Raw genomic sequence first — 25,735 nt, 5'->3', positions numbered from 1 at the left:
TAAGCAAGAAAGAGTAAAGCACTAACTGATTTAAAGTATATACAATAAAGTCTGTAGGGTCATAAATGTGGAATTAGAGCTGTATTGCAATAAATGAATAATGCCAACTGTAGTGCAATCTTCTTCTTTCAGCTTTTTCCCGGTTAGAGGTCGCCACAGTGGATCATCTGCCTGCTCATGATTGGCAGTGGAGTTTTACAGTGTTGAGTTGCCAGCCCAGCGCCCAACCTTCCACAGAAGGCACACACACACACACACACACACACACACACACACACACACACACACACACACACACACACACACACACTCACACCTAGGGCCAATTTAGAGTGTCCAATCCACCTACTGCATGTCTTTGTGATGTGGGAGGAAACCAGAGCACCCAGAGGAAACCCATGCGACCACAGGGAGGACATGCAGACTCCACACAGAAGGCACCCCAGATGAGAATCGAACCGGAGAACCTCTTGCTGTGAGGCAGCAATGCTAACCGCTGCACCACCATGTCTGCCCTCCAACTGTAGTGCAATAAAAACATGAAACAACACCAGTAACTGCATTAAAGTATATACAATAAAGTCTGTAGTGTGATAAATGTGGAATTAGAGCTGTACTTCAAGAAATGAATAATGCCAACTGTTGTGCAAAAAAACATGAAACAATACCAATAACATCAAGGAAAATGGTGTACATCAGGATTGTCTTGTTGTAACCATTGCAGTAGAGCTGTATGTATTCAGGCTGTAAAGTAAGGGGCTGCAATCAAGTATAACACTGTAATATCTGTAGAATGCAAATCTAATGGATGCAAATTGTGTTGACTAACTCATATAGTACTGTTCAAGGCTGTCTCTAGGCCAACATTGTTTGCATAGTTCTATCTCATCCACAGACAGCAGGTAATAAAGGTATATGGGCATGGTAGCCCACTCCATAAGCTGATATTGTTTGTCGACTTCACAGATATTTCAAACCACTAACATTGTGAGGTTTCAGCCAGTAACTTGTAGTCTATTGGTCGTTTTGGGCCAGTTCCTAGCTTTTTTTCAGCCCCCTGATATAAAACACGCTAAACGCGTGTTTGCGCGATTTAGCGCGTTTTAGCGCGGAGTTGCCACTGTTGCACACAAGAGCATCGGCGGTTAAATAAGGTTAAACTATTCGGGCCACCTAAATTACACTCTTCAAATTTTCCCTTAAAACTACCTTCCTTGAGCTGTACTGCTGATCTAACCAATGTATCCTATAACTGAAAGGTTCATCTCTACTTGATTCCCAAGTAGACTATTCTCTATCTGTAAGCCTAGCACTTACTCCTACAGTACTTGCACCTTGATAAAGCACTCTTATTATAAATAGTACCCCACCAGCCTAAAACCCACTTCCCCCGGAGTCCTTTGAAAGTCTTTTTATCTACTACTTCTAGTATGTCGAGGGAACAGTTGCTAGTGTCCTCTCCTGCTCAACTGGTGAACCTGGGAATATTGAGGCAATGTTACAATTGCCTCATGTACACAGACAATCCTCTCCTTCTCCCACAAAACACAAATACATGCGAGAGATGCAACTATACGGCCAAACTGGAGGCTGAGCTCTCTCAACATAGGACTGGCAAGACCAGACAGGAGGAGAAGGTAACCACACACAATACATACCCAGTCACACATAGTACCATCACAACTTCAAATCATACACATAATCACACAAAGACATACTCGGAGGCTCTGATCAAAAATCTACCAAAACAGCAGAAGCCACCAAAGCAGACACCCAAACAACTACCACCTCAGGACCCAACACATGCAACACATAAACCACACAGTCAGAGTGTCAAACAGTCACAGCCCTTAAGGCCAAACACAATGCCAGACACACTTGTCATTGGTGACTCCATAGTCAAACACACTGACGTCCCGCTCACCAGACTGAGTAAGGAGAAGGTCACAGTAAGCTGCCTGTCGGGCGCTAGAATCTGCCATATAACGCAAGCACTCAGGTCTCTCAACAGCAGGTACAAGTACGACTCAGTCATTGTCCACGCTGGTGTCAATGACCTGAGACGTACCTCCTTGGACTACATGAAAAGGGACATCGAGGAGCTCTCTGCTCATGTAGCCCAGGCAGGTATGACCCTGACCTTGAGCAGTATCCTACCTTAACCTAGAATGATGCCACAATACAGTGATAAGATGATCAGCTTTAATAATTGGCTTAAATTCTGGTGTCATTCAAAGGGGATCCAATGTCTGTCTGCCTGGGATGACATGCTGGACAAGCCACGCTGCTTCGCAAGGGATGGCTTGCACCTGTCACCCCTGGGCTTCCGGATATTGGCAAAGGCTCTTGCCACCCCCATAGTGCCTTTTTTAGGCAAGGCTCAAATTCTAAACCTACCACCCTAGAACACCAAAAAGAAAAAAAACTAAGGGTAATGCTGCTCAACGCCAGAAGTCTCAATCTCAAGATACACGCACTCGAGGCCCTTCTCAATATGGAGAACATCGATGTCTGTGCTGTGACAGAAACCTGGTTCAAGGCTCCTGAGAGCACCCCAGCACTAACAGGTTTCACCTCATATCATGCTCCGCCCCAAAATCCGGACAAAACCAAGAAAGGAGGGGGGGTGTCCATATTCATAAAGGACACCCTCACCTCAAGGTTGGTGGCAACGCACGATGCATCGGAGACCATCCAGGTGCAGTTAACCATAGGCAAGACTGCTCTGCAATTTGTAGCATGTTACAGGCCACCCTCTCAAACTCAGGAACCTCATATGGCCTTCCTGAAAACATTGGAGGGGATAAATGTATCTCCAAACACCATCATACTAGGTGACTTCAACTACCCTAATATAGACTGGGAACACTACTCAAGCCCAAACACTCTAACCCAAAGATTCCTGGAGTTCATAAACTCAAATGCCATGGAACAACTAGTCACCATCCCCACAAGAGGAGAAAACATACTTGATCTCATCATCACGAACATGGGATCAAAATGTTCAACACCGAAAGTATACCCCTCACTGGAGAGATCAGATCATAAACTAATCTCGCTGGAGGTCCTCATCCCGCCCCCACCTGAAACAAAAAAGACCACAGTGAAAAACTTCTCAAAAGCCGACTTCACACTTCTAAAAACTAGTGTGGTCTCCTTTAAAGCCCCTGAACCAGTGGTAAACATTACTCAAACCGCTGAATCACTTACAAATGCCTTCTACCAGCACCTACAGGACTGCATGGATCAGGCAATCCCAAACAAAACTAAGACTCTCTGTACCAAAGGCAAGCGTCCAGTCTGGTGGACCCCAGCCATAAACAAGCTCTACAACAAAAGGAGGAAGCTACTACAAGACAGAGCAAAATCCTTGAAAGGTAAGACACTTTTGATCATCATAAGTAAAAAACTAAGAGCTCTCATAAAATCATCCAAGGCAAATTTTGAGAGAAAAATCGCCAAGGACTCAAAAGACAATCATAAGGCCTTCTTTAGCTATGTTAGAAACCTAGGAGGAAACTCCCAGATATGCTCAGAATTAGTTCAAAATGATGTGAAAATTACTGAACCTTTACACATTGCAAACATACTGGCTGACAGGTTCAGTGCAAACTTCTCCCCCCCTCCCCCCCAAAAGGAGGGATATCTATACCAGAGGATTGTAGCCCCCCAAACATCTCCAACGCCCAGGTGAGAACTGCTCTCACTAAGCCAAAAAACACAGCATCCATGGGACCGGATGGTGTCCCCGGCTGTGTGTTTCACGAACTCAACGAGGAATTAAACCCACAGTTAGGACAGCTGTTTAATCTTAGCCTCACCTCAGGATACGTACCCAAGGAGTGGCGCACGCACTGTGGTCCCACTTCATAAGGGCGGTGCCTCCACCGACCCTGGAAATTACCGCCCCATTAGCTTGACAAGCCTTATCTGCAAAGTCATGGAGAGAATCATAATGGAGCTCATAAATAAAGACATAGGGAACTTGCAGACTTTGGATCCAACCCAGTTTGGCTTTGTCAAAGGCAGATCCTTCCTCTTAAACTTGGTTGACTTTTTCGAGACAGTCACCAAGGCCATTGATGAGGGAAAGGCAGTCCATACAGCCTACCTCGACCTGGCAAAGGCCTTCGACACAATACCCCACTCAGGTATCATCGAAAAACTCATCAGCTTGAATGTAAACCCATACATCACAAGATGGGTTGCAAACTGGCTAAGTGACAGAACCCACAGGGTCAGAGTTGCTGGAGCCATGTCAGACTCAAAGCCTGTCACAAGTGGTGTCCCACAGGGCTCAGTCCTGGGTCCACTCTTGTTCAGCATCTACTTTTCTGAAGTACAAGCAAACACAGGAGGGTTATGGCTGACAAAGTTTGCGGATGACTGCAAACTGGGCGCCATAGTCGAAAACACATCTGACACAGATATCCTTCAGAAGGGCCTCACAGAAATGGATAACTGGTGCCAGAGCCATGGCCTGAAGTTAAACGCCAAGAAATGCATAGTCATACCCTTCGGGAAAAACAAGGTTACCCCTAGCTACCATATAGGTGGCAATCCACTGAGCACAGAAGAAGTCATCAGGGATCTGGGGACCCAGGTTGACAGTAGCCTTTCGTTTGATACTCATGTTGCTAAAGTAGTTACGAAAACCTTCTATATTGCCCACCTGATCATGAAGGGATTCACATCTAGATCAAGGGAAGTCATCGTCCCCCTGTACTCATCACTCATTAGACCTATGATTGAGTACAATGCCCTGTTCAGAATGTATCTGACCCGACACCTGCTGCAGCTTGAAAGACCCCAAAAGTTCCTCACCAAAAGGATAAAGGGTCTCAAAAATATGTCTTATGCTGCCCGACTGAAAGAACTCCAGCTCTATTCAGTCTCATACCGCTTGCTCAGAGGTGACCTGTGCCTGACATATAAGGCCATGTCAAACCCAGATTTGATGAATATGCTTCACCTCAAAAAATCTAGATCCCTCAGAACCACAAGGGCGGGAGACTTAAACCTTGACACGGTTATAAATAGAACATGCTGGAGGGACAGATTCATCACCCAGAGACTCCCTATGCTGTGGAACAAAATCCCAGTACATGTGAGGCAGAGCACCTCGCTGGCCTTGTTCAAGAGGAATCTTGACCAATGGATGGGAGATCGCAGATATACCCCAGGGATTACTTCAGTGTCACTGCTTGACACAGCAAAATAATAGGCATAGTTTTTATTCAAACTAAAGGGGTGGTGAAAGCCACATAACTATGGGCTAGGCTTGTGGATGCCCTTGGGCAGATAGCCTAGTATGAACCTATGAACCTATGAATAAATTGTGTACACCGACATTGTCTATACTGATGTACAGCTTACCTACTATATGTGTCATGCTTGTATTTCATGCATGTGTGTTCTACTGCACACTGCAGTCTAGTATAACATTGTAGTAGTACTACAAGGTCATATTTTGGTTCTAGGTGAGCTATAGGAAAATACCAGGCAGTCAGTAATCAGCAGTGACTCAGCTCAGTTTGTTAAATGCTCTGTATGTAATACATTTTGCCACACACAGATCAGGGTTCGAATCCAGTGCTATGTTCCAGTAAATGTTACTTTAGCAGTCACATAATGCTTACATCATACCTCTCAACCTCTTACAGCACAAAATGTGGACAAAGACTAAAATGATGGGGGGACAAATAGGGACAGATTTTAAATATTGCTTTACAAACTTAGAAAGTTGATTGAATAATAGGTTTTGCATTAGCATGAATGTTCTGAAGGATGTGGAGTCTTAAACTCAAATGTTTGTCATTGTTTAATTATTTCAATCCCCAGTTATTTCCCAGAAAGGAACAGATGTTAGTAGTCACACGCCAAAAATATGAGGCAAAAATTTGGACATTCTGTGAAAACCTGTACAGCTGAAAGACATGGCTTACATATTCTCTCTCCAGAGGAACTATGGGTAAATAGGTGAGGTAGCCCTTAGTATGAATAGATAACTGTGTATTTAGATGTCACAGACTGTTAAAGTCATTAGCAAGAATGTGAAACTTCAACAATGTGTAGTCAGCAATAAAATGTGTAATCCTGATGTGGCTGTATGCCTGGAGTCTCTGTTAAAAATTGTTGCAGTCAAGTCATACATTTGATGCATATGTCCCCTGCAGTCACTGCTAGTGGGTTATATTCCCATGCCTGCCAAGCAAGACATGACAGTTGTTTAGTTTCTGTACTATACACATACATGTCTCTCAAGTGTCACGATTTCATGTTATGTAATTAGTAGTGCATAATCCAGCTGTCACAGGATCACCATTGAAATGATTACCTAGATTGCAAAGTATCACATCAGCCCACAGAACCCCTTGGTAGTTATACAGGTCCACCTCATGTGCAAGTGTTCTGTGTATTTGCATACCTGCAGTTGTTACTGCTTGGACCATAGTGTCTCATGCAAATAGCTTGAGAGGTATGTATGCGCTATATCAGCTATAGGGGACTTGTAGTCACTGTACACATAAAGAAAATACAGACCTGTAGAGTAGATAGTAGTACTGTTGTCAAGTAAATATCTTACAATGGTACTAACACACTGTTTTTCTCTCTCTCTCCCCACCCTTATCTTCATTTATTTATTATTGCTATTCATTGGTTATGGTTTACTATTAACATATGTTATTAGATTAACTGTATGTTGGTTCATGCGTTTTATTATTATGTGCTATAATTGTTGCGTATTAACATATCTTGTTAAATTACCTAATTTGTTGGCCTTATGCTGTAACTGCTACTTGCATGATGTTAACATACTGACTGTTCTCTTGTTTGTTGTTATGTTTCACATTATATGCACTATGTTACTGAGTTACTTCTATTGTTCTGACATGCTGTTATTACTAACAATATTTTGTTCATAACTAACCTATACTTATTGCTATACCTCCATCACCACAGCATGTCAGGGTAGGCCGGTTCTGGGTGATCAATCTACCTTGCCTCAAATGGCTGTGGCAATGGGTCCTAGCACATCTGGGACCCAGGCCAGTGGTGCCCCCTTCTGCCCCTGCACCATCTGCAGTGTCAAGTGTAACTGCTTCAGGGGATGGTTCCAGCCTCCCCATGGGAGTGGTGGTGGAGGAGCTGCAGTCACCCAGGATCAACTGCCAATCATGGTGTGCAGGATTGCTCACTGGAGCTATGAACACTACCTGCACCAAACTGAGATCATGCTGGCCAACCTGGTGTGCCAGGCTCGTCCTGGTGCCCAGCCTCCAGCACAACCACCCTTGGGGCAGTGAAGGAACAGTGCCAACAGTCCCATGGGTGGTGACAAGAGTCATGCTGCTGCAGTCTGGAGGCACTTTGAATTGAATGCCACGACACCATCCCCATCCAAGGTGTTTACCCCTTATGTATCATACACCGCCCCTGTATTCTGTCTTGTCTGTCTGCAAATGCATCCTCTGCTACCCATCTTACCTCCCCACATGTACCTATGTCCCTTCTCCTACATTCCACTCTCACCTTTAAAAAAAATGGACACCTGTCCCAAAAAAATATTGCCCCATACGTAGCCCTGCATTTTGCACATGTGTCCACTGGATACCATTAATTTGGTCCACTTGGCTTGACAACACAGTTATGTTGTCCTCACCCCTCTCTCTCTCTGGGGGTTGAGAGTCCAAATTCATTTACAAAATCTGTCAAAATGCAGAACTGTTACTATAAAAGATGTGGATAGCTATGGTCCTTTACTAAACCCTTCCTGCACATCCCTACTTGCTTTTCACTATGTTTTTCCTCCTTCTTGTCCCCAATTCTCCTCTTTCCTCTCACCCCTTTTTCTTTTCTTTATATTATTTTAGCTTGGATTTGCCCTACGTGGTGCGGCTCACCATGCTGCTTTTCTTAGCTAAGCTTAAATGAGCAATAATGATCATATGTGTTTATTACATTGTTAGTCACATGTACAAAATAAACACTTCTGCCATGTTTTGAACCCAGGCCCTCTCAACTACCGCCCACTGCATTAACCTGCCATGCCATACAGACCTTAATTAAAGCAGGTGTTTCCAGCAAATCATACTGATTGTCATTTACAGTCATTAGGTATGTAACTGAAATAAAAACTAATAGGAAAAATGGGAGTGTACCTTGGACTCTGGTGAAATAATACACCAGTAGGCAGTCAAAGACATATTAATGGATGTAAGTGAGGCCTGTGATAGCAGGTATATGTGCCCTTTTATAAGAAACTTGTGGAAAGACATCTGCTAAGGCATCAGTGGAAAAGTACATATAGAACTGGGGCCCTGGTGCAGAAATATAACCATATAATGCCATGCACATACTGATGAATGAAGAAATGTTTCTCACAGCCTGTATATGTGCACATATATCTTGCAAATACACATACTGCTGCAGCGACTTAGCAGCTCAGTCTGTAAAATCCCTTGTATGCATTAGATTTTGCTACACACAGTCCTTGGTTCAAATCCAGTTTTGTGTTGCAGTTCAGTAACATCATTGTAAAGACAGCAAGTAATGACTGAGTCATGCAATTTTAATCCGCACAGGTTATTGCTAATTAATGAACCGCTACCCAGTTTTGTGAATTAAAGGCCTACACGTACTGACACACTGCACATATCCATATAGCCTGACTATATGTTGCCTACTACTCTGTTATTGGCACTGTTGCAGAACAGACATTCCTTAATCACGTGCCTCGATTGAACTCCCTGGCTCTGCCATAATGACAGGTCTGACACAGCTGCAACAGTTACATGTACAGCATGCTGTCCTCCAACGTGTCCACACTCCCCCTATGTGGCCTAGGCTGCAGCAGCAGCTGTAGATGTGCAGCTTTATGTAAAAGCAGCTGCTACAGATCTACCCTACTTCCCAATCCCCTAGAACAAGGGATACGGACACAAACATATGTAAGGGTGGGTGAAGGCCCACAGATAGGGACATGTGTAATGGTTTGTTGCTACAAAGATAGTAAATTGATAGAATTACAGCTATTGCATTAGCATACATATTCTGATGGGTATGAAGTCTGACACTCACATGTGTCTCTTTCCTTACTGACCTCAAACCACAGTGTTTACCAGTAAACTGCCAAATGACCTCAATGTCATGGGTCAGTGGCCATACATATGAGGTGAAACTGTGGACATAATCCATAAATCTTTGCAGTTAACAGTTATGGTACCTACCCTCTGCAATGCTTCAGTCTCCACACCTTAGTAATATCCTTTTTAGCAACTAAGAAAGAGGCCCAGGTCTAGATGAAGGCCTTATATATATTGCACTGTGGTGGCATGTCATTGGCCAATGATAGCGCAGTTCAGCTGTTTTGGCCAAAATTAGCAATTCTAAGCCCCAGAATGGTGCAGAGACAATTACCTGATAATGAGCAGTACCTTAAAAAGGCAAGCAGCTGGTTATAGGAAACTGGTTTGTATGAGACTTAACTCACACAGAGAGTGTATTTCCAAAAGATAAACATACTGGGTGTAGGAATATACAGCAAAATTTGTCAAGGCAAACAAGGTCATACTCCAGTATTGCCACAATTTTGGTGTAATTCACACACATAGTGTGCTGCCAGACTGTGGGGTATGACATGTGAGGGAGCAGTACACAGTGCAGGCCATTATAGGCATGCTGGATCTGTAGAGAGTGGACATCCACATATCTGGTCCTGTAATGTGTTCCTCTTTTGTTGTCTTTCAGGAACTATGTACCACAGAAGACATGCTCCTTTCTCACATGCGGAGAATGACAGAATACTGGATGGACTGAGACAGCATCAGCAGATCTTGTTTTCCAGGGGGAGGCATTATCAGCAATGGTAGGCAGCATTGTGGGGAGACCTTGTGCAGGATGTCAGATTGGCCAACAGGACAAGACCAATGAGCAGGTCCAACACCAGGCCACAGACATACTGAATGCTGCATGACAAAAGGCAGCTGCTGTTGCCAGGGAGCGTGCCATCTCCAGTGGAGGGCCTGTAATGGAACAACCACTCTCAGCCACAGAGGAAGTCCTGGTGAACCTAGGAACACCTGAGTGCTCCCAGGCATCCATCAGACCATACATCATGGAGGTGGATGTCATAGTCTTCACAGCAGTAGAGCGACCAGGTAAGCTTACTGTGTTCATCAGTGTAGTACTGTATCAGACATTGTAGCAAGCTGTACATACCAGTACATGGGTATCATGTCTTTCTGCATATGAGGGATTTGGGGTTTATGCATAGTTGTAAACACATACTCAGAATGTCAGCAATATAGCCATTGTTGCAGTAACTACTGTACATGTGGATATATGCACATATTACCTTGTAGTGCTGCAGCATTTGGTGGTGTTGACAATACCTCTCCCTCACCTTATCATAGGTCTGTCAGGTGTGGCCCAAGTCTGTGGTCCTATACCTGGTAAGTGTGATGCTGTTTTTTATGGATCATATATACCCTATGAAAGTTAAGGGCTGCCATATTGCCCTATGTAAAATTGTTGTGATTAGCCATATTAGACTATTTGTATGTTCCATTCTGCAACAGTTGACTATGGTTCATAAACTCTGTAATCACAGGTGTGTATTTGAATGACCATCAACACATTTGCACTTATAGTTATGAGCGGCTACACAGCCAGTATACATGAGGCAATTACTCCAAGATGCTTGTTCAAGCACAACAGGGAGATGGTACATACCTGAGGCAGTGACACTAGTTCTGTCATATCATTCTCAAAATAGGTTAACTGGGATTTATGTGCAGTATCATACTGCATACCTTACAGGCAGATTGTACTGGCAGCTTTAACTGGATCTGGCAGAGGTACATAGTATAAAGCCCTGGAGTTGTCTGTGCATATTTGTGTGCTCTTGGATACACTATGGACACATGATGGCAGTACAGTGGTACAGCAAGGCATGGCAGCACAGCTGAAATATGACATCAGTAGGATATGGCAGTATACTTGCATAGCTTCCTAGGTGCATATGTGTAGAAAAGTCTATCAGGGACAATGGGGGCAGTCAATGTAATCATGCAGTCATACCTTGTGATCAGGTCTGTTACCCTTGCTATGTGTCATCTAGGTTTTCTGAACTTACAAATCTGGAAGGTGTGGTGAGCGAGGTGACACATCTACAAATATCCTGTGTCCAGGTCAAACAAGTGGCAGACATTAGTTATGATTACACAGACAAGAGCAATTTAGTGACAACAGCTAGTCAGAGGGCCATAAAATGCATAACCATTGCACAGAGGTAGCTCCTATGGGCATGTCCATAGTGTTGCAAGGGGATATATTTACACACATGCGCACACACACACACACACACACACACACACACACACACACACACACACACACACACACACACACACTTGATTGATGTGAGACTAGAGCCCCTACTTATTTACTAGTACACACTACAGCTTGTAGTACTTATCGCATGTGACAGGGAGTTTATCTAAGATGAGACTGTCAGCCAGCGCTCTTAAGATGGATGATATCAGCAGGCCTTGCAGAGGAGGGCAATGTGGAGGCCAGCAGCTAGTCACAGGGCCATAAAATGCATAACCATTTATCAGAAATAACTCCTATGGGCTTGTCCATTGTGTTGTAAGGGGATAGATTGACACCAATACACAGAGTTGACTGGTGTGAGATTAGAACCCCTACTTGTCTACTAGTACACACTATAACTTGTAGTGTTTATCCCATGTGCCACAGAGTTTATCTGATATTACATTGTTAGCCAGTACTCTTAAGGTGTAGAGGAGGGCAATGAAGAGGCCAGTAGCTAGTCACAAGACCATAAAATGCGTAACCATTGTATGGAGATAGCCCCTATGGGCCTGTCCATAGTGTTGCAAGGGGAAATATTGACACATATTGACACACACAGAGTTGGCTAATGTGAGATTAGAATCCCTACCTATTTACTAGTACAAACTACAGCTTGTAGGATTTATTGCATGTGCCACAGGTTATGTCTATTGCATACATGATTGCAGGCACAGTTCTTGTGGAGTACACAAAGTAGCCTTGTGTTAGAGAGCATGTGTGGCCTGCAGAGTGATGCTGCTTGGTATTGCTATTGTATCTAGTGTCCTAGGAGGGGGATATCTGTTAATATCCCTGCTATGTGTGTGCAGTTACCAGTATGGCCATATGTGGCTGGTTGCAGTTAGATAGGCAAACATGCAAACAAGGACAATATGGCTTGTCCAAGGTATGTGTTGCAGCCATTGTACATTACAATACCTGCTCACTTGTGTCTGTATATACAAAAATGTGTATAACAGGGATGTCTCTTTAAATGTTGCTGTGTGTGTGTACCTTATGTCCTTATGTAAATGTGTTATGTAGATATATAGGTTCATAGATTCATAGGTTGGTACTGGGCTATCTGCCCGAAGGCATATATTAGCCCAGCCACGTTGTGCGGTATTCCCCTCCCCTTTAGTAGTTCCCTAGGCCCTTGTACTAGCAGCTAGTACCCTTGGCCCCTAGCTAGTAGTGCTGTTGATGTGATCCCTGGTGTGAACTTTCTGTTACCCATCCACTCATCAAGGTTCCTCTTGAAGAGTGATAGTGAGGGGCACTGTCTTATGTCGATCGGGACCCTGTTCCATAGTAAGGGAAGTCTCTGCGAAGGCAATCTATCCCTCCAGCATGTTCTATTCATTGTTGTGTTGAGGTTTATATCCCTAGAGTGTGTAGCTCGAGTAGATTTGGTTTTGCTAAGATGGAGCATGCTCAACAGTTCTGGGTTGGACATGGCTCTGTACGTTAGACAGAGATTGCCTCTGAGAAGGCGGTATGCAACAGAGAACAGTTTTAGCTTTTTCAATCATGCTGCATAGGGCAACTGTTTGAGGCCAGTAATCCTCTTGGTTAGGTACCTTTGTGGTCTCTCCAGCTGCTGGAGATGTCTAGCCAGGTACATTCTAATTGGTGCATTGCACTCAATAATGGGTCTGATGAGGGAAGAGTAGAGGGGCACCATTATATCCCTAGATCTTGATGCGAGCCCTTTCGTGATCAGATGGGTCACATAGAAGGATTTTCTAAACACTTTGGCAACATGGTTATCAAAGGAAAGCTGACTATCTACTTGTGTCCCTAGATCCCTTATTTTTTCTTCAGATTTCAGGGGATTGCCTCCTATGTTGTAGTTTGTGGGTACTCTGTTTTTTCCAAAGGGGATTACTACGCATTTTTTTGCATTTAGCTTGAGACCATGGCTTTGACACCATGCATCAGTCTCATTTAGGCCCTTCTGGAGGATCTCCATGTCGGCCGGAGACTCTATTATAGCACCCAGTTTGCAGTCGTCCGCAAACTTAGTCAGCCACAGCCCTTCCATGCTTGCCTGTACTTCTGAGAAGTATATGCCAAACAGGAGGGGCCCCAGGACAGAGCCCTGAGGCACACTGCTCATTACTGGTCTGGATTTGGACATAGATCCTGCTACTCTTACTTTATGGGATCTGTCTGAGAGCCAGTTTGTGATCCATCTTGTGACGTAAGGGTTTATGCCCAGGCTGGTGAGCTTATCAATAATACCTGAATGGGGAATGGTGTCAAATGCTTTAGCAAGGTCAAGGTAAGCTGTGTGTACCTCCTTTCCCTTATCTATAGCTTGAGTAACTGTCTCAAAGAAATCCACCAGGTTCAGGAGGCATGATCTTCATTTGACGAAGCCGAACTGTGTGGGGTCCAATGACTGGAGGTTCCCAATCTTTCCATTTATGAGTTCCATAATGATTCACTCCATAGCCTTACAGATCATACTGGTCAGGCTTATTGGTCGGTAGTTCCCAGGGTCAGTTGTGGCCCCACCCTTGTGTAGTGGGACCACCATTGCCGTGCTCCATTCTATGGGCACATATCCTGTGGAGAGGCTGAGACTGAACAGGGTATTAAGATGCAGGGTTAATTCCTTTTGGAGCTCGCATATGACACAGCCCGGGGCACCATCTGGTCCCATGGAGGCAGTGTTTTCAGCTTTAGATAGAGCCTTATTAACCAATGTATCAGTAATAATTGGACTTACACAATCCCCTGGAATGGTAATAGGCCCTGTAGGTGGTGAGGGGGGAGGGGGGAATTTGCACTAAAGCTGTCAGCCAAGATGTTGGCAATGTCAGAAGGGTCAGTGTATTTTGTTCCATTTTGTACTAGCTCAGAACAGACCTGAGCATTGCCATTTATGTTTCTGACATAGCCATAGAAGGCTTTATGGTTATCCTTGGCATCCTTGGCCACTTTCTTTTCAAAATTAGCTTTAGTTGACTTGATTTCTTACTAATGCTGATCAGGGATGATTTTTCTGCTTGCGATTTGACCTTTTTTTGTATAAGTCTCCTCCTTTTATTGTAAAGTTTGCTTATGGCCGGGGTCCACCAGACTGGTTTCTTCTTGCTTGAGGAAGAAGTCTTGGTTTTATTTAGGATAGCATGGTCCATGCAATCCTGAAGATGCATATAGAGTGCCTTGGTGTAGGATTCTGCATCCTGGATATCATTATCCTTCTGCAAGGGAATAGTGAAGCTTTCCACTTTGGATGCAAGTAGTTTGAAGTTTGCTTTGGAAAGGTTTTTGACTATGGTTTCTTGACTGGGGGAGGTGGAGGGGTGAGGAAGTCCAGGGTTATCAGTTTGTGGTCGGATCTGACCAAGGAGGGAGTGATAATGGGTGTGGTACAATGGGCGCCCATATTTGTGATAATTAAATCCAATATGTTGTCCCCTCTAGTGGGGTAACATACTACTTGTTCAAGGGCATTTGAATTTATAAATTCTATGAATCACTGAGCATAGGAGTTGGAACATTGGTAGTTCATCCAGTCTATACCAGGGTAGTTGAAATCACCCAAGATTATGGATATGTGGAGAGTCTATGTATCATTGGAATTTATATAGCTCACTCTCTCTCTCTCTCTCTCTATATATATATATATATATATATATATGTATGTATGGGTATCATATGATATGTGCTACATACTGGTAGATACACTAATCATGTGTGAGGGTGATAGGGGCAGACAGATATGTATATGTAGCTGTCTGTATGCAGACATATTTTCACTTAGCAGGTCTTTGTGAGGAAGAGGCAACAGACTTGTGCTCAAGTTAGGTAAGTGTAGGGGCATGCCCAGTGAAACTATCACTACTTAAAAATGACTCCAGGCCAGTGCTACCTGTACTCTGTTCCAGTGTTTTGTATTCTGCAGACATTGGCTGATGCACCTGTTTCCACAGTACAGCACTTCCCTAAACTTGTCCAAGGCATTCCCCGGCTGTGTGTTGTACTTAATATGTGACACACACAGGGTGACAGCCTGCATACATCTCACTGTACATGTTTTTGCAGAATGCCCAGAATTTTGCCCCATTTGTCTGGTCTGTTCCTCATATATTTGTGGTTTTCCAGTGAAATATTGTAACATGCAGTCACTGAACTGTAGTAACTATTGACACATTTAAGTAACTGCCTTTACATCCTGCAACTATTCTGTTCTGTTGCAATCTGCTGTTACACTAGTCACCTTCTAGGTTAATCTGTAGTTTTGACCCTTGTCCTCCCATTCTCTCTGGCTTTGCCCAGCTTTCTTGCAGTAACAGATTGAGGGGTATGACAGTCTGTGGGAATACCACCACACGAGTACCTCACATGCTAAAGGTGGAGATGCTAACAGAGTCAAACCATCAACACCATCACCCATACAAATATCCCCAGCCCAGTGAGCACACCAGCCACCAGACAAAAAGGTTTCATTCCTCACACTATCAACAGCAAACAGACATACATTGTCTCCCCTGCATTACTTGTAAAATGCAATGTGTGGCCAGGTTCTATGTCACAGCCCTAGAACTGGTTGGTCTGCTGATATATCATTTCAGACTTATTGTTATACCAGTTGTATGGGAACATTAATGTGTTGCAGCTGGGGCATGACCAGCCTATGCTCTTCTGGCATAGACAGTCTAGCAACTGTTCTGTGACCCCACTGTTTGCCATCTCCCTTGAATAATGTAGTGGAGTTTCCAGCCATGTGGCCTAGTGAATATTATGGGCCTCATACTATTGGACAGAGTAGCTGTTGTCCCAAGTGGCAGTTAGATCTCAGCAAGTAGCCCAGTAGCCACTATATTTCCTTGCATACATGTGGCATGTCCACACATATGCTACCATAGTCTAGTACCCTGTCCAAGTGGTATATAGGAAAATGACTTACCTTGCAATTGGAGCAGTTGACAGACCAGTAGTTCAGGGCTGACTCTGTCTGATGCATGTACACAGCCAATACATGGTTAGGTACAGGTTTTGTGGGCTGGCTGTCATCACTTTTAGTATATGTATGTAAGTTGGAGTATGGTGTCAGCTCCTAAGACCCTAGTTTGCCAGTGCATGTGCTATGCGTTGTCTCTTGGCCAAGGCCAGGCCATACTGGGCATGCCTATGGCTGCCTACAGGTAGAACATCAGGGGGTTCCTCCTCTGAATCTCCCGTGGGTGCAGCTGTAGAGACATAGGCACTAGCTGTGGGTGGGTTTCCCTTCCCTTTGCTGATCCTGCTGCAGGTGTTTCCACAGGATCCTTTTGCGTATCATGACACATATGGTGAACATTTGTGCACATGTGGCTGGAGAGTAATGCAAGGCTCCACCATATATATCGAGGCACTGGAACAGTGACTTCAGCAGCCCAAACACACAATCTATGATGTTCCTAGTTTGTGCGTGTGTCTCATTATGGAATTCTTCAGTAAGTGTATGTGCATTTCTGATGGGTGTCATCATTCATGGTGCCAGTGCATAGCCGGCATCCCCCAGTAAATGGCCTTATGGGTTGTCCCCCCTAGCAAACATTTGGTACAGCTGTGCTGCATGCTAGATATGGGAGTAATGATAACTGTCAGGGCTGCCAGCACACACATTCATGATAATGCCCTTGGCAGTGCACATGACCTGGCAGTTGATGGAGTGATACCCACTGTGTTAGACATAGACCCTACCCTCCTCAACAGCTGGTACTTTGATGTGTACATGAGTGCAATCTATGGCACTCAGTACCTCAGGGTAGTGTGCTACATGGTAGAATAGTTGCATACTGCTGGCCCTCTCCTCAGGGGTGTGGGGTAAATAAATGTGCTCACTGGCATGTGGTAGCATGGTATCCAGGAAATGGTGGAGTACCCTGGATGCTGATGCCTATGAGACCTCCATCATGTCCTCAGTTGGTCTTTGGAAAGTACCTATATCTAGTATCCTAAGGGCTACACATACATTTGTTTCCACTGGGATGGGTTCCGCTCTGCTAGTCTGTAGTTGAGGGTGGCAGAGCTCAGTGAGTTCATGTAGTATATCCCTGTCCACCCTGTAGTGCTCAATAATCTCCAGCTCATGTAGCTCCTGGAAGGTTACCCTAGGCTTGAACACTCTTCTCCTTCTCAGTTTGGGCCTATTGTTAGCAACAGCACTGACTTCAGAATCCAGCACATATATACATGTAGTAGACCTGCAGCAGCCCCTAGCATTCTCTCAGTTAAATTTTCCAAGTCTGTACTCCACTGGTGCAGAGTATGGGGGAAAATCAGATTGTATGGTGTATGCATTCTTTATAGTACTCTGCCCTAGGTACAGTCTGTGTGATTGGCTATCTATGATGCATTCCATCTGCTAAGCACATCATTAAGGGGTTTTAATGGCCTAGTTTATGTGGAACAATATCATTGGCTTTCCCAGCCACTTTTTTTTTTGGCATCTTTCTTTGCTCAGCACTGCAGCACACCACCCAAACCTGCGCCACAAAGATAAACAATGCTCAGCAGTCAGAAGACACACCCCCTTGGCTGGCCACAGTCAGCACAGTGGCACACCACACAAACACATGCAAGTATGCTAAAACATGTGCCTAGGAAGTAAACAAAGCTTAGCTGGCACTGTACACCCCCCCTGCTCAGCAGAGTGCCGTGCCAGGCAAACAGGCACAGCTAAGCTGCAATGAGATTAAAGGACTGTGGACACACACCCTTTTGATGTCAGCTACCTTTTCTGTAGACACCAACATGGTTCTGTGCTGTCACGGATGGTATCTGCAGTCACAAGTACCCATTTGTGCTATTCAGTAAACACAGCTCGTTTTCATACAGATCCCTGCATATTACCAAGAAATTACACAGTTCCAGGGCCTGCCTCGTTAGCGACTACAGCAGTCTACGATTGTGCATACTCCACACAGGGTCCCATAATGCATTACTGTCACATACTAATAAATCTGGTTTTCAACTCTTTATTTATTTATTTGTTTATTTTCATAAAGGCATGTTTGCACACTGTGGCATGCCGCGCAAACATGCCCCGAGTATAAAAAAATGTATTTCATTTAAATTATCTTCCATACAGTTTTGGATACATGGTGGGTAGTTTTGTACATATCTGTATCTACTATACTGTTTCTGCCACTGTAAGTGCACATATATAGCCCCTGGTGTAATTTTACATCCTGTACACAGAATTTTTCCATTTACATTATGGACACCAACATGAAGCCTGCAGGACTGCCCTTTTGCTGGATCACTCTAGCACCCTCATTTGCATGCATTTCACCAGCTTATGAGGTGATTTGCATGCCACAGACACTTCCACATTTGCACACTCGTGCATGCCCCTCAGCTCTGTTTACTGGATCACACATCTGCTTACTTCCTTGTAAGCACCTTGCCACTATGCATATGCAGAAAAAAAGTCCGTATAGGCTTTATTAAATTCCCCCCTATGATGAACTGCTATGTGTTAAACTGATGCGGTGCGCCATCTAGTGGCAACTGGTATAATAGATTCCATTTCAACATTTGAAGTGAATTACCAATAACAAGCTGTGATGCCCGCGTCCTGGCCCAGCAATCAAGGAGCCTCAATTCTCATCACTAACACCAGAAAGGGTATAAAGGATATAAAATACACACAGAAAAGTACAATTTCCCTTAAGTGCACACAGAGATCAAAGTCAGTCTGGGGCTGGTTGCTCCCTTGCTCTCCAGGTCCCCAATAAGTCTCCCCACTGGCACAGCTATAGGGTCCAGATCTCAGACTAGCTAGCAAGCTAACCTCCAGTACCCTCTCTGCCCAACCAGTGCTTCGTGCCCCTGCTCAAGTAGCTGACACACACTTTGAGATAAGTATTTATACAACTTCACAGACACTCCTGGGAAAGGCTGACACAGATTCTTCAGTTGTGCCCCTTTACCCAGACTATAGGGGAGTAATCGCTGCCACCACCAGCTAATATTTATCAGCTACTAAAAGGCCCTTAAAAGGGATATTACTGAGCAATATTATTATCCAATTGTTGTGTAAGGCTTTGGAAGGGCTTATTACAGGATCACTTATAGGTATGCAATGTACTCTAGAGCTTACTTATCTCTACACAAACCAGCCACAGGTAAAAGGTTTTTAAAATATTTAATAATAAATAATTAAAACACAAGACAATACTACTACACCACAGTGCTACTCAAGAGTTCAGAGATCACACAGAAACTTAAAATAAATCAGTAGTACAGTTATGACATAACAGAAAAATAGTCTAACTTTCTTCTAATTTCCTAGCTATTACTACAAGAAACATACTTCTGAAATAACTTACTTAAGACAACAGGCAGAGTGCTGATGAGTTAGATATCCAGATCAAAATGCTAACGGTCTTTTTCTGAGCAATAGTTTTTAAAATCACTAACACATTTCTGCTGGGCCCTCCCAGATTACATCATTTTGACACTTAGGTTTTCCCAGTATACACATTACATCATTTTGACACTTAGTCTGGAGTTCCCAGGCCACACCAAAACTACATTTACATTATTTTACACTTAGAGCAATAAAGGACATTCCACATATACATTCTGGTCATTAACTTTAGCCTTAAAACAACAGGCAGGATGCTTACTCCAGACTCATTGACTACAAATTCTAATTTCAAAGGACATACAAAACATAATTTTAATTTCAAAGAACATTTGAAATGCTTGGCTTAGTTTTCCTTACAGCAGATGGCAATTTTGCTACTATTTTGAAATTCACATTTTACAGTGTTTTCTTTCATTTAAGAACTAAGCCTATATTTTATATTTATATTTACAAATGCCAGAATTATGTATCAAATTCTACTTGCCTAGGCTGGCAGCCTTCACCCATCTTCCCCAATCTTCACAGCTCTCCCTCCCCTGGAGAACTCAAGCTAGTTTTTCAAGTGACCCTTGATAAATGCCACTTGAGAGGGTCAGGTCTATCTGAACATACCTTACCCCATTCCCTGTCTTGAGAGCCCATCTGCATTGGCATTGCTAATTTCACTGTGGTGCTGCACTGACATCTCATATGCTTGCAACCCCAGGTTCCATCTTAGCAAATTGGAATTTTGCTGACTGGCTCTGTTTAACCATGTTAAAGGGTTGTGATCTATCATTACAGTGAATTTGCTTCCATACAGATAAGGTTGACGTTTTTGCAGTGCCCACACTATAGCTAGACATTCCGTTTCTACAGCTGCATAGCATTCCTCCCTGGGTTGGAGCCTATGACTGAGATAAACCACTGGGTGCTCTTTCACTTCTGAAGAAATCTGGTTAAGTAAAGCCCCCACCCCATGGTTCAAAGTATCCACTTGCACAACAAATTCTTTGCTGTAAGAGTTTGAGTTTAACCTCTCAACAAGTCCATTAGTCTGGGGATGGTAGGGAGTAGTCTTCATGTGCTTCACCCCATATGACTTCCACAGACAAGCCAGCAGGTCAGACATGAAATTGGCACCTCGGTCAGTCAGTATTTCTTTTAGGAAACCTAGCCTGCTGAAAATCTCTAACAAAGCATTTGCCACTTTCTCTACCTCAATGGAGGACAAAGCCACTGCCTCCGGTTATCGTGTAGCATAATCCACTACCACTAGGATATACTTTTGCCCTGTGGAACTTGGGGTACTCAGAGGACCCACAATATCTATAGCTACCCTCTGAAATGGCTCCTCATTCACAGGCAAAGGCATCAAAGGAGCTCTCACCTTGTCTCCTGCCTTGCCTACCTTTTGGCACTGCTTACAGGTCCTGCAGTATCCTGTTATATCTCTGGAAATTCCAGGACAATAGACGTTTTGCATAATACATCTCTTTGTACATTTTATGCCCATATGACCTGCAAATGGAATATCATGGGCTATGGCTAGAAGCACCAGATGGTAGGCTCTAGGCATTACCAACTGCTGTACTCTCTCGCCTTCTAGCCCTCCCTCAGTGGTCCACTGTCTAAACAGTAACCCTTTGTCCCAGTATTCAGATTCCCTGTTCCCTTGAGAATCAGGTGCCTCCCTAGCTACCTGTCTCAGGCCTTCAATTTAGGGTCTGAGAGCTGAGCCTGTCTCAACTATCTCCTTGTAACCTTTTCCCAGCTTTCCCTCCACAGGAAGTCTGGCATCCTCTGACAGTGGTGCCTCACTATCAGCCTGGGTACTACTACTCACCTCTACCTTTGCAGTTACCCTGCCCAAGGGAACATCAGTACCCACAAGCAGCTGTGGCTCACCTTCAGTTTCACTGCTACAAAGTAGCTCCCTTCCTGAAGTAACTCCCTCACCAGTCCTGGCTGCAAGTATGCAGTCTGTCTGGGTCTCCCCCAGGCTACCAGACCCATATGCTTGCTCCTAGCCTCACTGTGTGTAACTGCATAAGTACATGGCACTGCCTCATCTAAATCCTTCCCTCTCAGTTCATCTGCAGCATGGTAGTTTAGTACCCCGGTTGTCTCAGGACAATCTACTATTGGCATTTTGTCTTTCCCACTTACTGGCTCCCTTATCTTACCTTGCCTCCGTGGACACCTGTATGCCACATGGCCCCATTGGTTGTATTCAAAACATTTAACCCTAGCTCCTGGATGTGTACTTGGACTAGTGGCTTCCCCTGCTACTGGCAGATTCTGTTGTGGCAGTCTGTGCTGCCCACTATGGGTTCCTTTAGACCCATGAGCAGTACTGGGGGTCCCCTTCCTGTGCAGGGCTGCCCTGCTGGCCAGGCATAGGTCTCCCTTCTTCCCCAACTCATCCGAAGTAGCACATTGTCTGTCAGCTAACCAGATCCTCATGTCCTCAGGCAAAGTGGTAAGGGCTTGTTCCCTCACCAAAAGGTCTGCCAGCCCTTCAAAAGTGGTGACCTGACATCCACTCACCCAGCTATGAAAATAAGTGCTCAGTTCAGCAACATATTCACACAAACTTTCATATGCCTTGCATCTGTGCTCACAAAACTTTTTCTATACATTTCAGATGTTAGCTTAAAACATTCTAAAAGACATTTTTTACAGCAGTTTAAGCAAAACAGAGTCAGGCATTTTTGATAATAAAGTTACAACTTTCCCATGGAGTAAGGGGGTCAGGAACCATACCCAGAGCCTTTGGTCAACACTATACTGTTTGCATACCCTCTCAAATATATGAATGAAACTATCAAAATTATCCCCTCTTTAAATTGCGGAAGAAAGTTACTGACCTGTTGTGCTTCTGGGGTCCAGTTACTCCATTCCCCATTACCTCCAAGACTCTAGTGAAGAGTCAGCATTTCCCGCTCATGTCTCCTCTGACGCTCCTTTTCTTCGGCTTCTATCTCCAAACGCCTGGCCTCCAACTCAAGCCTCTTTAGCTCCAGCTGGATTTTTAAGTCCACTGCAGAAAGGTTGAGCTGTCCATTCTCCGAGGATATTGTATCTCCACTGCCAGTCTGATTGTCCTTTGCAGAAAGGTTGAGCTGTCCATTCTCCAAGGATATTGTATCTCCACTGCCAGTCTGATTGTCCTCCTGGATGCTGTTTTCTGATGCAGCTGTAACAAAGGCTGCAATCAGGTCTGCCTTAGTCAGGTTCCAATGCACCAGTCCCCTAGCCTGGCACATCTCCACCAGCTGGCTCCTTGAGCTTTCTGTACTCCTCTTCTGAAATGCTGCCTGCTCACCCTGACTAACTAAGCTAACAAAATAAATAAAACAATTGTGATCTGACCTATTCACTGCATGGCTGATTTAGAGTACAAAACACCTTCATAGATCACTGTACATAAGCTACAGGATTCACTCTACCCACACCACTACAAGCCAATTAGTATTTGCCAACTAATTAATATATGGTGTGGACATCCACCGCCACCACAAATGTGAAGTGGATCCCTCCAATGCAAACCACATGTGATGCCCGCACCCTGGCCCAGCAGTCAAGGAGCCTCAATCCTCACCACTAACACCAGAAAGGGAGTCTCATATAAGAGGAAAGGATAACAAATACACACAGTAAAGTGCAATTTCCCTTAAGTGCACACAGGGATCACAGTCAGTCTGGGGCTGGTTGCTCTCTTGCTCTCCAGGTCCCCAGTAAGACTCCTCATTGTCACAGCTATAGGGTCCAGATCTCAGCCTAGCTGGCAAGCTAACCTCCACTACCCTCTTTGTCAAACCAGTGCTTCATGCCCCTGCCCTAGTTACTGACACACACATGCACACTTTGAGATAAGTATTTATACAACTTCACAGACACTCCTGGGAAAGGCTGACACAGATTCTCCAGCTGTGCCCCTTTACCCAAACTATATGATAGTAATCATTGCCACCACCAGCTAATATTTATCAGCTACTAAAAGGCCCTTAAAAGGGTGTCCAATTATCACTGTGCTATATTATTATCCAATAGTAGTGTAACTTAAGCAATTTTAACGCTTTGGAAGGGCTTATTACAGGATCACTTCTAAGTATGCAATGTACTCTAGAGCTTACTTGTCTTTACACAAACCAGCCATAGGTAAAAGGTTTTTAAAATATTTAATAATAAATAATTAAAACACAAGATAATACTACTACACCACAGTGCTACTCAAGAGTTCAGAGATCACACAGAAACTTTAAATCAGTAGTACAGTTCGGACATAACAGAAGAACACTTGGTCTAACTTTCTTCTAATTTCCTTGCTATTACTACAAGAAACATACTTCTGAAATAATGTATTTAAGACAACAGGCAGAGTGCTGATGAGTTAGATATCCAGATCAAAATACTTACAGTCTCTCTCTCAGCAATAGTTTTTAAAATCATTAACACATTTCTGCTGGGTCCTCCTAGATTACACCAGTTTGACACTTAGGTTTTCCCAATATACACATTACATAATTTTGACACTTAGTCCGGAGTTCCCAGGCCACACCAAAACTGCATTTACATTATTTTACACTTAGAGCAATAAAGGACATTCCACATGTAAATTCTGGTCATTAACTTTAGCCTTAAAACAATAGGCAGGATGCTTACTCCAGACTCATCAACTCCAAATTCTAACTTCAAAGGGAATACAAAACATAATTTTAATTTCAAAGAACATTTGAAATGCTTGACTTAGTTTCCTTACAGCAGATGGCAATGTTTCTACTATCTTGAAGTTCACATTTTACAGTGTTTTCTTTTATTTAAGAAACAATCCTGTATTTTATATTTATATTTACAAATGCCAGAATTATGTATCGAATTCTATTTGACTAGGCTGGCAGCCTTTACTCATCTTCCCCAATCTTCACACAAGCATTCTCATATTTCATGAGTACTAAAATCTTTGTTCCCAATGGATGTTGGTATGCTTCCAAAAACAAATGTTAGTAAGCACTCACTGAGAATCTCAGTCCCTGATGTCTTCCTGTATTGTGTTTTCAAAAATTGGGAGAATTATCACACCTAACATTCTGCCTTATTTAATTGCAAGGTTCATTAACTAGGAGAAACATTGTAAATGAGTGGAAGGGTTGCTAGTTTTAGCCATTTAGTATTTCCAATGTATGTTAAGGCCACCCATAATAATAAGCCCTGTCCTGGCATCAGGAGTGAAATAGAAATGAGTGTCCTTAGCCACCAATACCTGTGCAACAGGAAGAATATATAAATAAATATCAATTACAAGTTTTGCCATGATCACTTTGATGAGTAAAAATATGGAATTTCTTTGTATAGAAAATGGGACTGGCAAATTATAAGATGGCAACTGTCCTAGTATCTGTTTGTGTGTAGCTGACCAAAGACATTGTAACCTCAACATGAGTTATCCATGTCAAGATAGCATATTAATATTAAATTAATATAAGATGACCCAATTAGGACACATATCTATTTTCTTACATTATTATAGACAAGCTCTGAATGCATTTTATTTCAGTAAATCACATAAAGTGGTGTAAATCTTCTTTTTCTTTCGGCTTTTTCTGGTTAGGGGTCACCACAGCAGATCACCTGTCTGCTCATGATTGGCAGTGGAGTTTTATGGTGTTGGGTTGCCAGCCCGGCGCCCAACCTTCCACAGAAGGCGCACACATGCACACACTCACACCTAGGGCCAATTTAGAGTGTCCAATCCACCTACAGCATGTCTTTGGGGTGTGGGAGGAAACCAGAGCACCCGGAGGAAACCCACATGACCACAGGGAGGACATGCAGACTCTACACAGAAGGCACTCCAGCCAATGATCGAACTGGAGAACCTCTTCCTGTGAGGCAGCAACACAAAGTAGAGTAAATAATAAATTAAATCATTTTTAAACATTCAGTAATATGCATGAACAGACATTCCCTAGAATTCAGTAAGGCTCCATGCAGGAATTGCTTATTCCTGCACAGAAATGA

Source organism: Protopterus annectens, chromosome 7.part0 (assembly GCF_019279795.1).
Source record: "Protopterus annectens isolate FY-2018-M chromosome 7.part0, PAN1.0, whole genome shotgun sequence".
Classification (NCBI taxonomy): Eukaryota; Metazoa; Chordata; order Ceratodontiformes; family Protopteridae; genus Protopterus; species Protopterus annectens.
Note: the sequence above shows the minus strand (reverse complement) of the source record.